At 44.4% G+C, this 19,793-nt stretch overlaps 1 protein-coding gene across 2 annotated transcripts in view; it reads right to left on the bottom strand.

Annotated features, from left to right (window-relative positions):
* The window catches only part of LOC139102570 (ras-related protein Rab-37), a 119,224-nt gene that overhangs the window by 75,194 nt on the left and 24,237 nt on the right, over window positions 1-19,793 (bottom strand). For both annotated transcript variants that reach the window (XM_070656569.1, XM_070656570.1), the window contains exon 3: window positions 10,639-10,715. The gene's annotated coding sequence lies outside the window, so the exon portion shown is untranslated. The remainder of the gene's footprint in view (window positions 1-10,638; window positions 10,716-19,793) is intronic.

A 19,793-nucleotide genomic window follows, 5' to 3' on the forward strand; every position in this document is an offset into this window, starting at 1 on the left:
TCTCGTCTCGGCCACGACTTTCGTGCGCCGCTTCGGAACCGGTTTTTTTTTATCCACCCAGTTTGCATACGCCATTATGCGGCGTGGCCGGTACCGGACGACCGTAGAAAATTCTGTAACTAATGGCGCACGTCAAGCGACGCGTCTCACGTGCGTGTACGCTTACGCACACACGCGGGTTGTGCGTGGACCACAGCCGGATGAGCGAGGACGGCCGAATCGTGGCGCACCGACCGAAGAGAGATACGTTTGGTATCGCGTTTAAGGCGAGGACACGTAATCGCAATTACGTAAACATTCCGCGGTGCACGTACAATCCGCGCCCGGCGAAGCTGCGCCGCGAGCGTTACCGTCGCGAGCGAGTTACGTTGTTTACCGCACGCGGATGACTCCGAGCTCGCCTCATTACGGCCTCTTTCTCCGCGACGTGCCTTTCGCGCACTGTCTCATAAGCAAGTTTTAAACACCTCTGAAGTCACAGAAATTTATCCGCTTAACGACGAGACCGGTTGACGCAATATAAATATAATCGAAGATAATTATTTCGGCTTGAAGCTGAAACAGCGTAATTATAATACAGAGGCTGCACTATGGGATGAGTCATGTTTGGCCGCCTCGCGCAAATAGCCAATTATTCACAAGGTTAGGTAATTAAAATGAAAACTGCGCATCGTCTAAGATATAAACGCGTATAATTCATATTCGCGACTGCACCTCGTTTTCTCGTAACCAGCGAACTTTCGAATCTACCGCACGCAACCTGCGCATCGTACACCGGGACGCGAATACACTCGCACTAAATGACTCGCGTAATTATTAAGCGCATAATTGACATCGCACTCGCCAGAAGGTAAAAGACGACCGTCATTGCCGGCACGAGACCGGCGCCGTTCACCGCTCTTATCCAGGTTCCCGTCGGAGATCTGACATTGGCATCTATTATACAGGTTTCGCGACGGGAACGAGTTATTGCTTTCGTACATTACCTCGGCTCGCGGTAGAGCCATCGGCGACCTTCGACCCCGGGACACCGCAACGTCCATCGACGTCCTCGCCGCCATTGACTTCGCTTCCCGACTCGTGCGGGAACCCCTCGCAGTTACGTTTTCAGACTCGCGATAATTTAGCTCATTGCGTCGACAAGAGAAATCCCGTGGGGCAGAGACGAGAAGGAAATAAAGTGGAAGAGACGAGCCTCGACGTCGACTCGTAAAGACAGGTCCTAGAGTTCGAGTCGAGGATGATTGACGTCGGGTGCAACCGCGTCCTATGTCCTCGGCGAGAACGCGATAAATTTTCTTTTTTTTTTTTTTTTCCACCGTTCCCGATAGCCAGGCGCGATAATTCGAGGAATGTCGAAAACGATCGGCGATGCCGCGGCCGCGTCATAAAGCATCGGGGGTTTCGCGATCTCCCTTCGGTTCTCGTCACGTGACGCAACGTGTCATCTCTCCTCCTCGCTTGGCATTCGTTGGCGCAAGGGATTTTTTTTTTCTTTTTTTTTTCGCGCGACAATATTCGTAAGCAATTATTATCTGGAGGGACCCGCAGCAGCCGCGAGCTGCTCGGGCTAAATTACGGGAAATCTCGTAGCGACGAGTATTTATAGTTGCGGCTGAAATGCACGCATGTGACACTTTGTACCATATTTCTAGCGCGGACGTGTCATAAATACGGTCCGCACATGATGCACGCGTGTTATAAATATTCATCCGTTCGCCGGGAGAACGGTGAATTTTTAATTCGCATTGCGATAGGAGTGCAATTCGACGTTATTGTATCTTACGGGAACTATGATTTAGTTTCGCTAAATAATCGATCGATTTTTCAACGGAGATGGCTAATACAATTATTGCATATATTTAAAAAAAATTCATTTAACTGATTAAAGAATAAAATTTTCAATAAATTAAAAGTTAATTTAAATATTTAGCAGTTTATATTTTTATATTTTTAGTTAAGTAAAAAGATGTAATAATTTATAACAGATTTATATTGCTTTCATAGACAATTTTTCAAGTTACGAAAATCGTATCTTAAAAAAAAAAAAAAAACCTGCTTTCATACGAAATGTCAGAAAAAAAATTCGACGCCAGCAAAGCTTCCCGCACGCCCACTTGAGTCGACTTGTCGAGTGGCCTATTATCTTCGAGTAGCCCGATAACCATATTGACATGAGAACGGTAATCTACCGGGTGGCCTACGGTAGCACCATAAAATTACAAACGCGTTGATTACAAAAAAGTATCGAATAACTATGACGTACACGATTATTGATAATTAAAATTGTAACATTCCTCTATTTTTTTTATATATCTAACAGACGTTTGTAATTCTTTATGGCGGAATATTATTCATGACGATATTTAAAAAAAAGTCTAACAATTATTTAGACGTATAAATTACTAAATTAAAATATGTGCTATATCAAAGAGTTAATAAATTTCTTGCAGGACTTCTCGACACAATCGCGTTTTTCTTAGTGCGCGGATCAAAATGCTAATACTACAATGTGTGACTGTAGTAAAAATTGATCGCGAAGACATGAATGTTTCAAACAATCCGAAATAAAATCTCCGACCGCAAACACGGCTTCTCCCGAGCAAGGTTTTTCTCGAGCGAGAATAATTAGATTATCGGGATATATTCGCGAACGGTGATATAGATGAGGTCGATGCCATCGCGAGACAGATAAAATAGACGCGGTATTTTATGAGTTCAAGAAACGAGAATCTTAACTTTGGCTGCACATTCAAACAAATATAGATTTTCAAATGGCGACATATTGACTCGTTAATTTAACGAGAATCTAATGGGAAAGTGAAAACTTTTCGAATAAAAAAATAAAAAAAAAATCCTAATATGGTACTACATGCCGAATCATTTCTTTCTTTTTTTTCTTTTTTTTTTTTACAAATCGTCTTATCGATGTCGACGGGTAATATAACCGCATCGAGAGGGATACCAACCCCTGCGCTACTCGTACTTATTTGTCTCCAGCGAGGGTTTTTACGAGGGTTCCGAGATTTACAATGGCGTGTGCTCATTGACGGTCAAAGATATAAAACCTGCGGTATGCACTCCTATTGTGTCCTATCAATTATATTTTACCGCGAACGATCACTATACAACTATACATCAGATACGAGATAAATTATAGTCATAATCTGATTTAACTCATAACTAATTAATTTACTACATAATAAATATATATATCACGTTATTTTTTGCTCAGCAATGATTGCTTCTCCAATTAGCTATTGTCTAAAAAAAAAAAAAAAATCCTAGCCATAAAAATAAGTTCCGGCGTATATTACAATTTTAAATTTAATACCTAATCGGGTGTAATGCGCAGTGACTGATTTACATAGTTTTCATCGGAGTTTCTGATTATCCTTGGAATTTTACACCTGTATGTAAGACACGCGGCACTATCGTGTGTCCCGATCGTGAGGATGGCACGATGGGAAGCGACGAGTTCTCAGCACCCGTCGCCTTGCAATTACGCGACATTGTGTACCGGAATCGTATCTATTTCCCACCTGAGTCGGCGCCGAGGGAGAAGAAACATTCGATCGGTATTAGAACGATTACAATGCGATACATCGGGCCGACTGCGTGTCTCTCCCGCGTATATGTAACTAGCAGAAAAAGTGGCCTAAGTTTCAACCAAGTCCCGAGGGTGCGTCACCGTGTCTCCTGACATATGTCACTCACACCCTAATCTGCAAATTTCCCCACGATCTGCCAATCCCCTTTCGACAAGAGCAAAAATAAAAAGACCAAAATGAAGAACAGGAGAATTATCTCTGAGTTTTCTCACGAACAAAAAAACTTACGACGATAAATTAAAATTCTAAACTAAAAAAAGTTATTTCTAAAAAAATTTTCCGGTTACAACAAAGACGTGTGACGCCTAAATTAATGCCATGCAATTAGATTGAAAGAAGTATTTTTTTTCAAGGATCAAATAATTCTTTCAAAGATCATCGGCTCGTTGAATAGTTTCCAGACATCTTCAAGTGTATCCTTAAGATCTTATCTCGATGCACGAGAGGATTCTCTTTAAATTTTCTCACGAGCGGAATTGGCCAAAACAATGCTACGTATTGAACGCATACTTTATATCATAATCATCAAAATCATTTTCGAAGAATCGTTTGAATATAACTGCAATTATTATTGCACAACTCGACTCGGGATAGCCATTGTCTCTTTAAAAATCGTTGGTTCGTCGAGGAACCTTCGCGAAGAAGCCTTCAACAAGTGCCTTCCAAAGCTTTTACCTTTATACTTTGTTAAGACTGAAAATGAGACCTTTATGTTCTCTCCCGTTTACTCCGACGATCTTACAACAACGTGTCGTCTCTCGCCCGTCATCCCGCATAATTTTACGGCGGTTGCTGTCCGCCTCCGGGCGACCTTATGGCACTCGTTACTCTCCCAGGATTCCCTTCTCCGGAGGATACGCGGTCAAGATTCGCCGTAAGTACGTAATCACTGAGATGCCTCGAAACCTGCTCTTTCGTCCCTACTTGATGGGTGCGTTCATTGAGACCTCATTCATATGCATACCCGGTCGCGTAACAGGCATAGCGTAAAGCGGCTTATTATTGCCGCTCGACTCGCACGATAGTGCTCGAAAGTTACGATCGGCGCGTATGTTCGAGAATTTAAACGATTGCCGTTGATAAGGGGCACTGCGAAGAATATTAATTCACTTGGCGTTATTGAAAAACATGTTCCCGGCGCCTTCATTTCGCGTCGAACAATTTAAAGTACCTCTTATCGCGAAAAGCCGTGATTACTTACATTCAAAAAATTATCCAGAGCGAATGTGTCGCTCATTAAAACATCCAAGGCGCGCTCGGCGCGCATGTGACCGTTCTCATAATTGATTACGCTCGCCTCTTTATGTCTCGAAAGCGCTCGCGATCCCGGGGATCGCGCCAGTCGGACGGCACGCCGCGGAAAGTACTCTGTACGGAATCGCGGCGGACGTTAATGAACCGATCGAACGAACGCAAACGATGCCGCCGCCTGGTTGCGCCCCTTCGTGTGCGGTGGCGTGCATCCGCCGTTCTCCACGCTCGTTTCTTCCTCCGCGATCTTCCTTCCCGGCGAGACGTCCGTTCCCGTTTCTCTCTTTCTTCCCTCGACGCGAGAGATTTATTAACGCGCCGCGGCGCGAGCGTGCACAGGGCTGCGAGTCAGCGCGGACGTCCGCGAAAAAAGTATTCCTCTGAATATTAACAAACAATGGCCGAGCACGAACGGCGTATAAAAAATATGTGGATTAAACGAGCTATTTTAACATGTCGCTCGGTCATTGTCGGACGTACACCGATGTTAAATCATTGTTCGAGATAAAAGCAAAGATGAGAGAGAACGATCTGCATAACGTGCTTCGCAATACAATTTTCAGCTTATTTTTTTTCCTCGGATTAATAATTAATCGAACCACAAGTGAAATGCTTTTGCAAACGTATTTTTAGTGTTTAACATTTTAGAACGCGTTATATTTACTTACATCGGGATTCGTATTTCAAGATCATTCACGAGAGTTAATTCAGGGCAGCTAATGGCTATTCATAAGATCAGTGATTTATATATCCCGCGTAAGATTAATTGAAACGCGTCTACTCGCGAGAACCGCAGTCTACTTTTCATTAGGTCGTTGTACTCTTCTACGCAATTAGCGTTGCTATTCCTTACTCGGGGATTCTCCTATACGTTTTCGTATAATCAAAGTTGCATGAGTAACATACAACGGCACGTTCGATCTAATAATCAATGCAAAATCAGGGAATTTATCGTGCACCTTGTACAAATACCTCTTCCTTGCAATAGAATTTATTTTACGTAACTAAATTGCAACCAAAAAAAAAAAAAAAAAAAAAAAAAAAATAGATAAACGCTTCAAGAGAACCGCGTCAAGTCTTATTAAGCCTGCTACGGATGTGGATACCGGGACGATATTTTCACGCACACAATAGACAATTGCATTTCACTCGGCATAGTCCTGTTTCAACCCGAAATCCACCCCTTTCTCTTCTCCCCGCTGCAATCGTCCCCTCTGCGCAGAAGAACGCGCAATTACAAATTCCCACAGTGAGCCGACGATTCTCTCGCGTTCTCTTTCCCTCTACCTTTTTCTTTCCTTCGCTCCTTCACTCCCCTCCGACCCCTACAACCTTCTTTTCCCTCTTTCACCACTCTCCGGACTTTCTCGGAGAACTCTCACTCGCCGTCCTTCTCTTTCTTTGTTCCTTTCTCTCTTTCTCACGGATCCCCGATTCGCGTATCCTCGACCCTGGTCCTCTTTCCTTCTCTCGCCCGATGCATCCGGTCTTTCTCATTGTACGCGGGTACTTAATCCCTCGTGAATGAAAAAGGAGGCGAGAGGAACGAGAGGCGAACATGCCTAGCATGTAGGTGTACTTAACACGAGGTAGTGGAACGAAGCACAGAGCCTGAGGTAGGGAAAGGGGGGAGGAGGGGCAGGAGAGGATGGAAATAAATGGACGCGCTGCAAAATTCTACCGTCTTGATAATGAACTAAACAAATATTAGATTTATATGCGTCGTCGAATAATATAAGAGTTGAATTTAAATTTTGAAAGAATAGTAATTTCTGATCGAGGAAAAATAGAGAGAAAAGACGAGAAAGTCTCTTGCGACGAACGAAATTCAAAGGTTGGGGTATTTGCTATACGTGTCTCCCAGGGGATGTTATCGCCGTCTATAAAATTATTCAAATTCAACGTGCAGTGCCGCGACATACAAATCCGTAAAAATAGACGTAATTATTATGCGAAATGCGTTATGATTAGCTTCGCGAGATAGGTATCTTTTCGGAACACAGGTGAAAACGAGGGAAAGAAAGGAGGTATGATAAAAATTGTGTTGGCGAGAGAAGAAAAGAGAGAGAGAGAACGAGAAAAAAAAATCCGACGCCGGCAGCCAGAAAAAGAGAAGCAGAGAAATCACGCTCTCTCCCACTCGAATGCGCGGTTCTTATGAATCGAGGGGAAGGCGTAACCCAGATTACTGCTCACCGGACTATAATATTACGCGAACAGATCGGTCGGCATATATAACGGGTGAGTTTGAAATGTATCATTATACAATCCTACTTAAAGCTTACGATTACTTCTTGAATTAAATTCACCTCTCGCTATGAATTACCCTAATCAATATCTTTAACCAGCAACGTGCTTCAATATACCAATATATCATTAACTATAATGAAGACATTTATTATTTCGCGCTTGTCAATAAATTGTCAATTAATTTCTTATTTAATTGCTAATTAGTAAAACTTGAAAATAAACAACTAGCATTACATTTTCCTCCAAAAGTTGCACTAGTAAGAAATCTTAATTACAAGCAAAATACCATCTCCGTTTTTTTCCCTAAAGATTCTAATTAAAAAAAAATATCTTTCGTTCTATTTGACATTTTTGTTCGAGACCACCCGCTAGATATTCCCGAAGGATAACCTCGGAACGGAACGGAGGATATGCCCCTTCTCCCCTTTCGCTTCCCTTCCTTTCTCCTTGCGTCATTCCCACTCTCGGCCAGAGCTGGGTCTCCCTCCAGACTCGAGCAGTGTCAGAATTCTGGCGCAGCACGGAGGGATGGGAACCCTTCATGGTCCGAATTCCCAACCCCGACACGACCTTGCGCTTGCCACATACCTGCACACCAAGCCGCGCGCGCGCGCGTCGACGTGCGTGTACGCGTCCGTGTGCGCGACCGTGTTTGCGTGCGTAGCGCGACGTGCATTCGCGTACGCACGCACGCACGCGCGTACTCCTAGGCGTGCGGATTTGTATATGCCTCAAATGCACCCGTCAGCTATGTCTTGAACGAGCATTCCGTTGCGTTTACATACTCGCGCGCGCACGTGTAACTGCGGATGTTTGGCGAAAACTACACGAGGATATATCCTTCAGACCTATAAACGAGAATAAACGCGCGAACGACGTCTGTTCGTCTTTAAAAATGGATTCTGACGCTAGAATTCTTATAGATTTACTCTAAAATAAAAAAATAAAAAAATTCTAAATCGTATTTGTGTCTTGCAAAATATCTCTAAAACTATAAACGATTTAAGTAATAATATATATAACGATGGTATAATTATTTTTTTCGGTCAGCAGATTATAGTTTTTTAATAAATATTTAATTTTTATGCTCGGCGATACATGTTATAGATTAGGGTGGCAGATCGTGCAGATCGATATTATTTATGACGCTCCAGCTGCAACATGCTTTTCATTCAAATGAAACGCGTAGTTCTGCGTTGTGAGCATACTTCAAGGTTTACTTCAAGGCACATGTATACGTTTATGCATCGCCTCTCGCCATGCACGGCCATGCACACATACAAGCGTAAGTCAGGTCACACGCCTGACCTAGATAGAAGGACCGTGCGGAGCGAGACGCGATTGAAAAAAGACGCTCTAGATTTCGCCGTTCATCATTTCCTCGTCTGTCATTGAGCACTAATCGACGATGACGACGTCATTGTTCGAGACCACGCGATATCCGATGTCGCAGTCACGCGGTCACGAAATCAGCGGTAATTTATTCGTACGAAATACGACGAACTTATCGACAAAATCGTTATCTCAAACAACATCGCGGAGTGACAGGACGATAACGTATTGTAAATTATTATATGCAACATTACAATATCGAAACAAAAGAATATTATTGAAGCTCAATAATACAAGCACACGCCACTGCGATAAAATAGAATTAAATACTATTATTAAAATGTCAATTTCTTTATCCATCGTGTCATCGGGAGTGTTAAAAGAAAACTTATACGCGCGCTTTGTAAAATAAAAAAAAATTAAAATTAAAAAAAAACAAGCGAAAGGACGCATTGCAGTTTAATCAATGAAAAGGCAGAAGCTTATACCGGAGTTGCGCGCGATGCTTTTCAGTCGCGACTTCGCCGCGGTCCACGCGATACACGTCATTTAAAACGCAATATCCATTGCCTTGCGAGTCTTTTCGTTCCGGATAGACGCGATTTGCGCCACAGCAGACAATACCAATTAAAAGTGGCGAAAGAGGAATAGGCGGAGGCGAGGGAGAAGAGCGGAGTGCAACGGGCGAGCCGACAAAGAGGCAAGATTGATTACCGGGGACACCGAGGGTGGATGCGGAGACAAAACAGATCGAAATGCCATGGGGCTCGGGGTTTAGTTTCTATTTGAGCACCCTCCCGCACGCCCGAGTGCCTTACTAATTCCATTAAACGGCTACGTCCTGACCGTCCATGATCTCCCCGTTACACGCGGGACCTAAATTAGCGCGCAATTATTTCCCTGGAATAACGCACGCGCACCGCGACCGCAAGAGAGCGGCGTTTGCGACTTCAGCGATTAAATAACGCTCGGACAGCTCTCAAAACTGTGCCAACGCCATGTCGTGAACCCTCTTGAAAATACGCGCACGCGATATTCAGCGCACGTCTTGTTGGCTGGTCAGCCGCTGCGCTCACGCCACTTTGTCGACGGAATTTAGCGTTTCCGTTTCGTGAATTATACGCGACACCGTGCATTACATTACGCGTTATAAATCTAAATAATTATCTTAAGAAAAACTTACAACGATTTGCTTCAAATTTAAAGCGCGAAATTTTCAAATTATTTTAATTAACAACTATAAACAAATTTTTTATATATCGATATATTGTACGATGTCAATCTCTCTTTATGGTTCTATTTTTTATTTGTTATAAAGTTACTAGAGTTAAATTTAAGTAAAGAAGTATCGAAGCGACTTTAACCATCGACGAAATTAAAAAAAAAAAAAAATTCACCGATGTTCTACGCCACGCAAGAGAGTGAAAGATAGGAGAAACAATAAGCGGAAGCGCCATTGCCGCATCCGTCGTAATGAATTGCAGTGACGCACACGGATTCGCGATAGTATACCCGGGTGAGCTGGCGTAACGGCGACAAGCTCTGTCGAACCTGTAAAAGTTGCGACGAACGGCGTCGTGATCGTGATAGCGAATGAATGTAACACGCGACGAAAAACCGTAGAGAATTATCATCGTTAAAACGAGAACCGAGACGTGCACGTGGACGACACTCGGTGCCGAACCAAACGTGTTTCCATGTTAATCTACAATATCTCGTAATCCATCTTACAGACAGGTCGACAGTCGGATAACTGATTAATTGATTCTTTAGATCGATCCGCGCATCGCGTCAATATACATCGGTGATACAACACTTGTTCCTCCACCTCCCTTTAAAAAAAATTTTTTTTTTAATCGCGCATGTTTCGCAGAGTCGAGTCGCGACGATAGGATCGAGCGTGTTATTGCTGTTTTTTTCGGAATAACAGCGTTGTTTCGCGGTCCGTCCGCACGTCACGTTGACGTTACAAAGCCGCCCGTGGCCGTTTGCGTCACAACGTTCCGTAATTGGCAGCAAATGGGCTCAGCAAATGGGCTTTAATTCCATTTGCGCAATCAACGGCTCGTAAACGTAACGGCCATGCCGAGAGAGGATCGACAGTCGATGCCTGTCAGAAGCCGTCGGCCAGTCACCTCGCGTTAGATAACAAAATTACCTGCCACTTTTTGAGGCTCGCATTTAATTAACGTACCTTCGATCCGATTTTCGCCGTGGCGCAGCATCCAGAAAATCCTCGTGATTACTTCGAGCACCCATGTGAAACGAGACCTGAAAACACAAATGTTTTCCATTTATTATATATTTTCTTTACTTCTTTCTTGCATCGCTTAGATATAAATTAAATTAAACTCTTTAATACAAAATTGTAATAAGAGAAGAGATTCCGAAAGCACTTGAATATTTTACGATAATTAATAAAAATCATAAATATCGAGATCTAATGCATTATAAATTAATCCGCTTTTAATTTTTCTTAAATAATAATCAAATAAAATAAAAACGTCAATTATAAATTAAAACACATATTAACTTAATTAATGTTTCAACACCGTATGAATAATTTATGCTACTGATCGCAAAAATACGCATTCGCAGACATATTCATGGATCTGACTGAATACTTCTTTATGAAAAATGCACCTCGGATTATCGTACAATGAGAAACGTGGCGCAAAAAAGATAAATGAGGATGATTATACCATATTCACTTCGGTATGGAGATCGCAATATTCTACGGCAAAGCACTTCTTTTTTTTTTTTTTTTTTATTTTTACGGTAATATGTAAAAATTCCTTTTAATTAAATACAAGTATGAAAATTTAAATTTTAAAAATCACCGGACGGTTCCTCGCGTTTTCACATTTGGTGTCGTTACAAAATCCCACTCGCTGTTTCGTCGCGTGTCAAACGAATCGATCGCGCGAGACGTATCATTAATATCCATTGATTCCCCACGCATTCGGCCGTCGTAAATTAACAATTTAAAGCGTTCCGAGTGACGGTGTTTATTTCCGTTACTCTTATCGTTTTGCGCGAAATAAAAATTGTACGTGACGCGCAACTCCGATGTAAACCATCGCGCCGGAAATCGTACGAAACGTCACTCATAAAGTAAAAGACAAGACCTCGAGAGTAGGGTTTAATCGCTCTTGTCTACGTCGCTGATGCCGAGAATAAAAGTCGATTTCCCGTTACATAATTGACGCGTCGCACCGTAATTGGTCATCGTCGTAATGTCGCCGTTCAGGAATCGATTGTTCGCTGCGTGCGAAAGTCGACATCGGGTGGTTACCTCCGCGCCCGTTCTCCATTTGGAAATCAATCTGCTGCGTTCGTCTGTTCTTACGATACGGAATGTATTATATTGCACGGGCACGTGAATTCGTCGCGACCCAAACCTACACGCTGGTCGATTAATTAGAACCTCGTTAAAACAAACTTTTCGAGACTTTAAACAGAGTTCGACGTACCGAAACAATGCTACATTGGTTTGTCCGCGTATTGACTAACAATCAGTAAATTATTTAACGAAAAGTCACTGGAAAATGTAGAAGTACACGTACGATGCGACAAAATGGCTATGCGAGCAATGAGTGCTTTTGCGCTTAGGAAATTGCGATATTGCGATGCAATTTTTTTTTACTTTTTCCATGTAATCGAATCTCTCAAGCATTCAATTAGAAGAACTAGTTTAAGAGGAAAAAGATTCGACAGTTGATTCTTTCAACATCGAAGTGAATTCTACAGTGCGTTTATCGGTGGCGTCAATGGTTTGCGCGATGGGACAACCGCATATTTCTTGCTTTTCTGATTTGTTTTCACCGTTAATTAATTTTCACATTCTTTTATAATTAAATATTTATTTATTTAATATTTTATTTCTCAAAAATTTCATGATAATTAGTAAGTATTTGAATTAAAAACAAAAAAAAAAAATTTAATAGCTATCGCTATGTAATCTCGATATCTAATCTTAGAAGATAAAGCAACAGTAACAATAATCGTGACGTTTCCGTCTCGCAGAATCACCCGAAGTTGACGACCCCGAGGGGTCATTCAGTCGCGTTTCATCCGGCGGCTTCCAATAATAGCTCATGCGTACATTAAAACTCAACAGGTCTAACGACGAAGGCAAAACGCGATCCAGATTACTTCGTGAGAGTGACTCCCCTTTGATCCGAAAAAGCAGTCAACCTCCCTTCGCTTTTTTCTTCCGCCGTCGGCCTGCACCGATCGCCCCATCTGCAGCTTTTAAAAGTCCGATCGAGCCGCGCCACAAAGAGGATAAATGCGACTGACAGACAACAAAGTTCGGAGAACAAGTGGACGGCCCTACCGGCCGAACCGATGCAGGGAAACAGCGAGGGATGAGGCGGAGGTAGAAGAGCGAAGGTGCCGAAGGCAGAAGAAGAGAAAGCGGAAGGAGCGAGGGGAGGGAAAGAGAGGGCCTATTGTGCTATCGTAAACGGGTTAAATGGCAGGTCGAGAGGGCAACCAATTTAAATCACCACCAATTCTGTGCAATCCAATTCGATTCAGCGAGATCGTTTCGAAACCACCCGATACCGCTCCCATTTTCACTTTCTCTGTTTTTCCGCCTACCCGCCGCTCTTTGACCTCGCCCGAGCGCATCCGTGAACACGTCATTTCCGATTCCGGCGACAATAAGTTAACTTTCGGGCTGTTTTCTCGTCGCCTGACCTCTCGCACCTCGACGTTACCGCGAACCCGACCCGTTCAAAGCCGACGAGAGTCGGTTTTTCGAGTAATCAATGCTCGAATGCGCTCGCCGCCGCAAAAGTCGCTCGATTCGCATGCTGGTACTTGCGCTCGCCGTAATTTCGATCACAGGTGCAGCCGCCCGTCGTTAAAATGTAACGGCGACGATGTACGCGTAAATGCGGGTCGATTTACGCGTAACGAAAAATGCTGTACGTTACTGTCAAGACACACGATTTTTAAGAGCAGTCTTTATCGTCTGTTACCCCCATATATTTCCTTGCATCTCCCCTCATATTTCTAAAAGTGACGACGATGTAGACAGCTATTATCGCTTGCCAGGTCATAATTATCGTAGATCCGATCAATATTTCGAGCTACAGTCAACTTCTAAGAATAAAAGACGCGATAAAATTAATATTCTAAATAAAAAATAATTATTAGAACCCAATTATCTTCTTTTTTTTTTTTTAATAATTATCATATCTAGAGCAATCAAATTGTCGAATATTAATTTTATTAGTTACCGTAGCAATTTGAGATTCTAACACCTCGGCACGTACTGTGTTTGGCTTGTGCGCGTTCTCGATACCCAGTGCACCGCGAAAAATCGACAACGTGGAACAAAAAAAAAAAAAAAAAAAAAAGAGCGAAAAAGGGCGGATAGGGAGCGGGTAGGGTCGGAGAGGCTGAACCCTCTGGAACTCTCGTTGGCAGCGGGCCAGCCTCGATTCGCATCGTCATCGTGTACCTCCGATGTACAGAACTATGTACGTAATAGAGATCGCCCAGGTACTCCATTAAATTGGCACTCTGACGGTTTAACAGGCTGCGCGGAGAAGAGAGAAAGAGAGAGAGAGAAAAAAAAGAAACCCCGAAGGAAAATTGAGTCTCGATCATTTCTGAGAAGTCCGACGCAGTTTTGCTCTTGAATATACCTCCAGCATTTTCCCTCGCGAATTAGAAATCCGTTTCTCTGACCTGTCGCACGTTCTTTCACATAAATACGCCGTGTGTTAATTTCCACCTTCGCGTAATCGCACTCAGCGTGCTTCCGATCGCTAAAATGACAGAAAATGATAGAAATGCCTATTCACAACGCACGCCAAGCGTTTAATCGTCCTGACGCGTTCGTCGCGTTAAATGCATTTGTGAACCGCGCGCGGTGCATAAAAGTACGTTGAAAAACAAGTGTATCACGTGGACGACGATAAAACGTCGATGTCACGCCGGTGTTTTACAATGCTCAACGTCGAACCGTTAAATGAAGCGTTTAGCGCGCGAGGCATCGTGCGCCAAATCGCAAGCAAGTCGATTTATTTCCTTTCGGCCGCGCTCGCGTTTACAGCCGCGATAAGATCGCCAGAGGGGTTGCGCATCGTCTACGATGGGCGTGGCTCCTAGACGTATCATTTATTTACATTACTATTCACGAATGATAGCTTACGGTGCGACACAGATACAACGTCCTCGTTCTCGATCAATGAAAAATAACGATAAAATTAATCCCCCCGATTATCGTTATTCCCGTGAATTTATCGCGCAACAGATCGCATAAGTATCATTCGCAACTTTCCATTACAATTTGCGTACATTGTGCGCGACAGAACGCATTTGACGCGCCATTCCTGCGACAACTCGAAGGTGTTACGCGTACGCAAAGTCACCGACGTATCTTAAGAACTTAATTACGCCGCGATACTTTGGTGAATTTCGCTGAACGTTCGAGCGCGAGGACAATTATTATTTCGATAGTAATGTATTGCGAAGCGCTTTGATATCAACGCATTCGTTTCGCCCGCTTTATCCGCATCGATAATTTCCGGCATCCCCGCGCGCAACGACGATGAGATTAATTAATTGTCGTACGGCTGCCCTCTCTGCCTACCATTCAAAGAGCGGTCGTCTATCGCCGTGAGTGATAATTTAAATAAATTGTGCGATATCGCGGGACACGCCTGCGGAGGGAAGAATGAATGCCGTTTCGCGGCGATCTTATCTTTTCGCGTCAATTAACGTTGTATACGGTCGCGAGCGTATAAACCGCAAGGAAAATATTCACCGCCCGAGTCGCGAGCGACGCGTTACGTTGTAACTCATTTCGTATAATAATGGAGCAATTACGAAGGAAATTATCCGTATCCGTTTCCAGTTATAACTCCGATCGCTTTCCGGTCGTGTCCCCCAAGGCGACGCGCGTTCGCCGAAAGATAATATGACTTTAGAAAAGGAGCGAGGCGCGAAATTAAATAAAAGATATTCGAGAGATCGAAAGGAAAAAAAAAGATCGCGAAACCTGCGCGTGAATGTCGGAGACAAAATAGACGAGTCGCGTTATTAACAGACTTGGACGTGACTCACTGTCGCCCGGAGGTGTTATTGATCACGTGAATTTCCGAAACAAAGATAAAACGGAGTTGACTAACGCCTTTCTCGGAGGCGAGGTTTCGGTATTCGTTGTTTCCGCGCGTCCGATAACGCTTCTCTGAAACACGGTGCAAGCTGTAAGCAGCACGGTCATAGGCGAACTTAACCGCCGATGATTTCACGCATCATCGACAACGCACGTAACGACGGGCGCGTTAAGGCTGACGCCACACTCGGCTGCATCGCCCAATACGGCATTCCCGCTCGCAACGGTAGTACCGGTATCACTTCGCGAATGATAATTCGAATAAGTAAACGCCGCTTTTCCGACGAAAAGCCACTCCCATCGCGAAGCTGGATGGAATAATCGCGAGGTACGGTCGCGAGCGGCGGGATTAATTAAACGCCGCGCCCGTCTGTTTTTCTTCGGTGCGTATCTTTGTTTCTGCGAGATGTACACGCTCATACCTTTTAAACGCCAGTCTAAAGCCAGACGTAGGAGAGAAAGAGGCGGGGAAAGAGGGCGAGGAATGATTCGAGAGTATAGCGCGAGACTCGGGAGGGAATTATACTTGCATGAGCCAGGCCTCCCTCCGGCCCTCCAGCCTGAATGGTAATTAAAGCGTGCGAGACTTTCTTACAATGCTCTTAATTCCCAAGGAGGACAACTCATCGACGAATCTGTTATCTGTTCCACGAACGAGTAATCAAAGAGCTATCTATGAAAAATATTTTGTCGCCACCTTTCGCAGGCGTAAATAATCGTAAGCGAATGAGACATTAAAATAAATATAGAAATTTTATTTACGAAGAATACGTAAGAGAAAATAATGCTAACAATTTCTATCTCGTAAGTATCGTCTCATAAAAGTGTAAGGTTTTTTTTTATTTTATTTTAAATAACTCGGTATAAAAAAAAATGTAAATTAATTCGCGAAATAATATATTCGTCGGACGATAATTATGGTTGCAAATAATAATTAGATGTAATCTTTACAATTGATTCGGATACCGATTACACGAGAGGACGCACGTGGCTCCGTTTTCCCTCAAGATCTTATAAATAACAAGTCTCACGATTTGAATTGCGGAAGCAGAAGCTCCGCGCGGTACGCGCCGTATCTCAGCGAGAAAGAGCACAAGCGCGAAAAGCCGGAAGTATCGAATTTGTTTTTATTTCCGACATGCAGGGAGCTAGTATGTCTCGCGGATCAACAGGTGACCAGTTGAATATTGGGTAGGACAACGTTCTACGGGAAATGCACGACTGCCACTAGCGATCGTGAATTATGAATTTCAAAGATCACTATCGACTCGAGAACCGGCAAGAAGAATTGATATCTCGCGATGGTCCGTCGCGTGAAAATTACAACAACGACGTAAAGAAAAGTTTTCGAGGACTCGTTGCGTTCACTTTTTACCTAAACGCACGTGTTCTATTTAGAGCTTCGTTATAAAACGCCTCGCGTCGAATATATAAATTATTACTCGGTTAAAAACCAATCCTACCAAGTTTATCTCGGCCGTGTGATTCCCAGATCTCCCAATTTAGCTCGTTCGTCGCACGCAATGGAGTTCGGCGCAGAAATACCAGTCGCGAACGGTCTCGCGTTATAAATCACGTCTACGTAGCGGCGAAGTATCCTCAAAACGTCGGCACCATAAATACCGCGCAAGCAAAATAAACAATTCGGAAAAAGAGATCGATTTGTCCCATCGAGTCATTCCGGTCAATCAACTTTTCCGCGTGCGCCTTCCTTCGTCCACCCACCCTCATCCGGCAGCGACTTTTCCTCGCGAGCGACGCCGTGGAATTCCACGGAATCGAGAAACTCGGGATCTAACGCGCGAGCCGTCGACCAGATAAATCATACCGCCGCCCGCATTCGTCTTCGGTCTCTTAAGTCGTTTCTGTCCACGTGTCCCGCGCCGTACGTGTGTGACGTGCATGCGTATACGCGTCGAGTCAAGATTACATATTCACGATAGCGTTCGACCGAAGAAGCGTGGAGGCAACAAATCTGCGAAAATCTGCGAAACAGATACACGCGAATACATACCGTTAATTTATCGTACATTAAAGTCACGGCGATCCTTTTCCTCGCGACGTGAAAATAATCCGGAGAGGAAAATTATATAAACATTTCTTTCCCACGGATAAGCAGGAAATAAAGAATGCCGGCGCAAGCCGGTACGGTGAAATTTTTAGAAATGAGTTTCATTCACCTTATCGCGAGGCAAAATCTATTTGAACCACAACCGATTATTTATTTCCAACGTTTTTCGTTTACGGAAACACGCGTTAAGCGAAGACAAGCATGAGAACGTTTCTCGATCACCGGCGTCGTTATGTTTGACTGCAGGCATAATCAAATGCGAAGCCAATGCGCTGTCTAGTAAAGAAAAAGAGAGATACGTATATATAGAGAAGAAGATAAAGAAAACGAAAGAAAGAAGGAGGAAGAGAGAAAAGGAAGAACTGTGCCGCACGAGTGCACGCAAAGTCGGATCGTCGCCGTTCGGTTCCTAACGTCGATCCCTTGGTGTTGCGGTCGCCCGTACGTGCGAGCTTCGCGATCCTACGATCCGATAAGCGTCCCCCCTCGGGCCCCTCGTCCGTTCTCCGCCGCCCCTCCGTGCCGGTCTCCAAATGGACTGAACGATCCCTCACGCGCGCCGCTCGTCGTGCACAGCCTCCTCTTCGGCCTCACCGCGACCTCACCGCGGCCGTAAACGCGAAGATAGAGCGAGAAGAACCGCCGTCGACGTGTCTTCGTTCCACACGATCGCTCCTCGTCTCACCTTGCGGTCGCCGCGCACCTCCCCCTCCCACGCGAGGGTCCGATTTCTCCTTCTTCTCTCCTCCACCGCCTCTTTCATCTCCTCCTTCTCCTCCACCGCCCAACCTCGAGATACTCTCTCATAGACCTCCTGCCGCAGCAGCTATTCTTGCCATCGCCGTTCTCGTCGCGCCGCTGTCGTCGAAGGACCCGAGGGTCGTACCGTCGGGTTCCACTCCCGTCGGGCCGGTTCCCTCCTTCGAAGATTCGAGGCAGCCTGCCTACGGTCGTCCTCTTTCAACGACAGAGGATCAGCGTGACGCTCCTTCTTCTTTAGCCGCTCGTTCTTTACTTTGTTTCGCTCGATCTCGTCCCTTTCGCCTCGTCTATAGACAAACCGAGAAGGATAGAGATCTCACGCGCGCCTCGTGCATTCTCCTACTTTGTCGATTAAGGGTGATAGCGCGAGTATGTCGTGCGTCTCGTTTTCCTTCATTTTATTCCTTAATTACGAACGGACTTAACTCTTAAAAAAAAAGAAAAGAAAAAAAAACTAACGAACGAGCCGACCTCTTTTCCTCTCGTTTGCGTAATAATAGTGCTCTTCTCGTCTTTCTTTTCTCTTATCATCGCACTGCAATTTTTTTGTCTCCTCCCCCTCGAATACGTTTCTCTATTTTTCTTGCATTTCTTCCCTCGTCACTTTTCTACGGTAGTCTTCTTGATGGGGACTGTTTCTATCTTTCAGTCAGGTAGAGTTCTCTCTCTTCCCATTTCCTTTCATCGGATAAACTTATCTCTCTCGCGCACGTTTCTTCCCCTTCTCTTTGCTCGGCCGGCTCTGTCCTCGTCACTCCGCCGGATATATCCGACGTTCGTCCAATCATTCTCCCTCGCTTCATTCTTACTAACTCCTTTCTTCTCTCTCTTTCTCTCTTGCTCACGCGTGTACGTGCACGTGCACACACACGCACACACATCCGTGCATTCATTCGGACGCGTACGTGCCAACCTCGCCTCGGCTCAACGAAATACGCACGCGTGTCTCCACGGGCGACGCTCGTGATGCCGTCGAACGTGTGCGTTACGCGTACACGCACGTAGCGTATACGCGCGTGCTACGACTAAGCGCGGCGACGTGGACAAGGGACAGCCAAACCCCCTCCCCTCCACCCCGAGATCTTCTCCGATTCCGACGCGGTCGTGTCGAAGTCCCCTCGCAAGCCGCTGCGACTCTAGATTTTTCTCCCCGATTGTGCCAACATCACCTGATTAGACCGAAATCGTTTAATCTCTCACACATATGACATCATTCCGCACCGAATTTCAAACGATGTATAATACTCGGCAAAAGAAGAAAAATGCAGCGTGCGAAAGACACGTTTTCTTTTTCTCCCCCCTTCGGCGTTAAATTATTAAATCTTTGTATTGTAATAAATTTTAAAATTATGTATATATTACAGTTTCATTATATACTTCT

The sequence above is a fragment of the Cardiocondyla obscurior genome, linkage group LG05, assembly GCF_019399895.1.
Source record: "Cardiocondyla obscurior isolate alpha-2009 linkage group LG05, Cobs3.1, whole genome shotgun sequence".
Lineage (NCBI taxonomy): Eukaryota > Metazoa > Arthropoda > Insecta > Hymenoptera > Formicidae > Cardiocondyla > Cardiocondyla obscurior.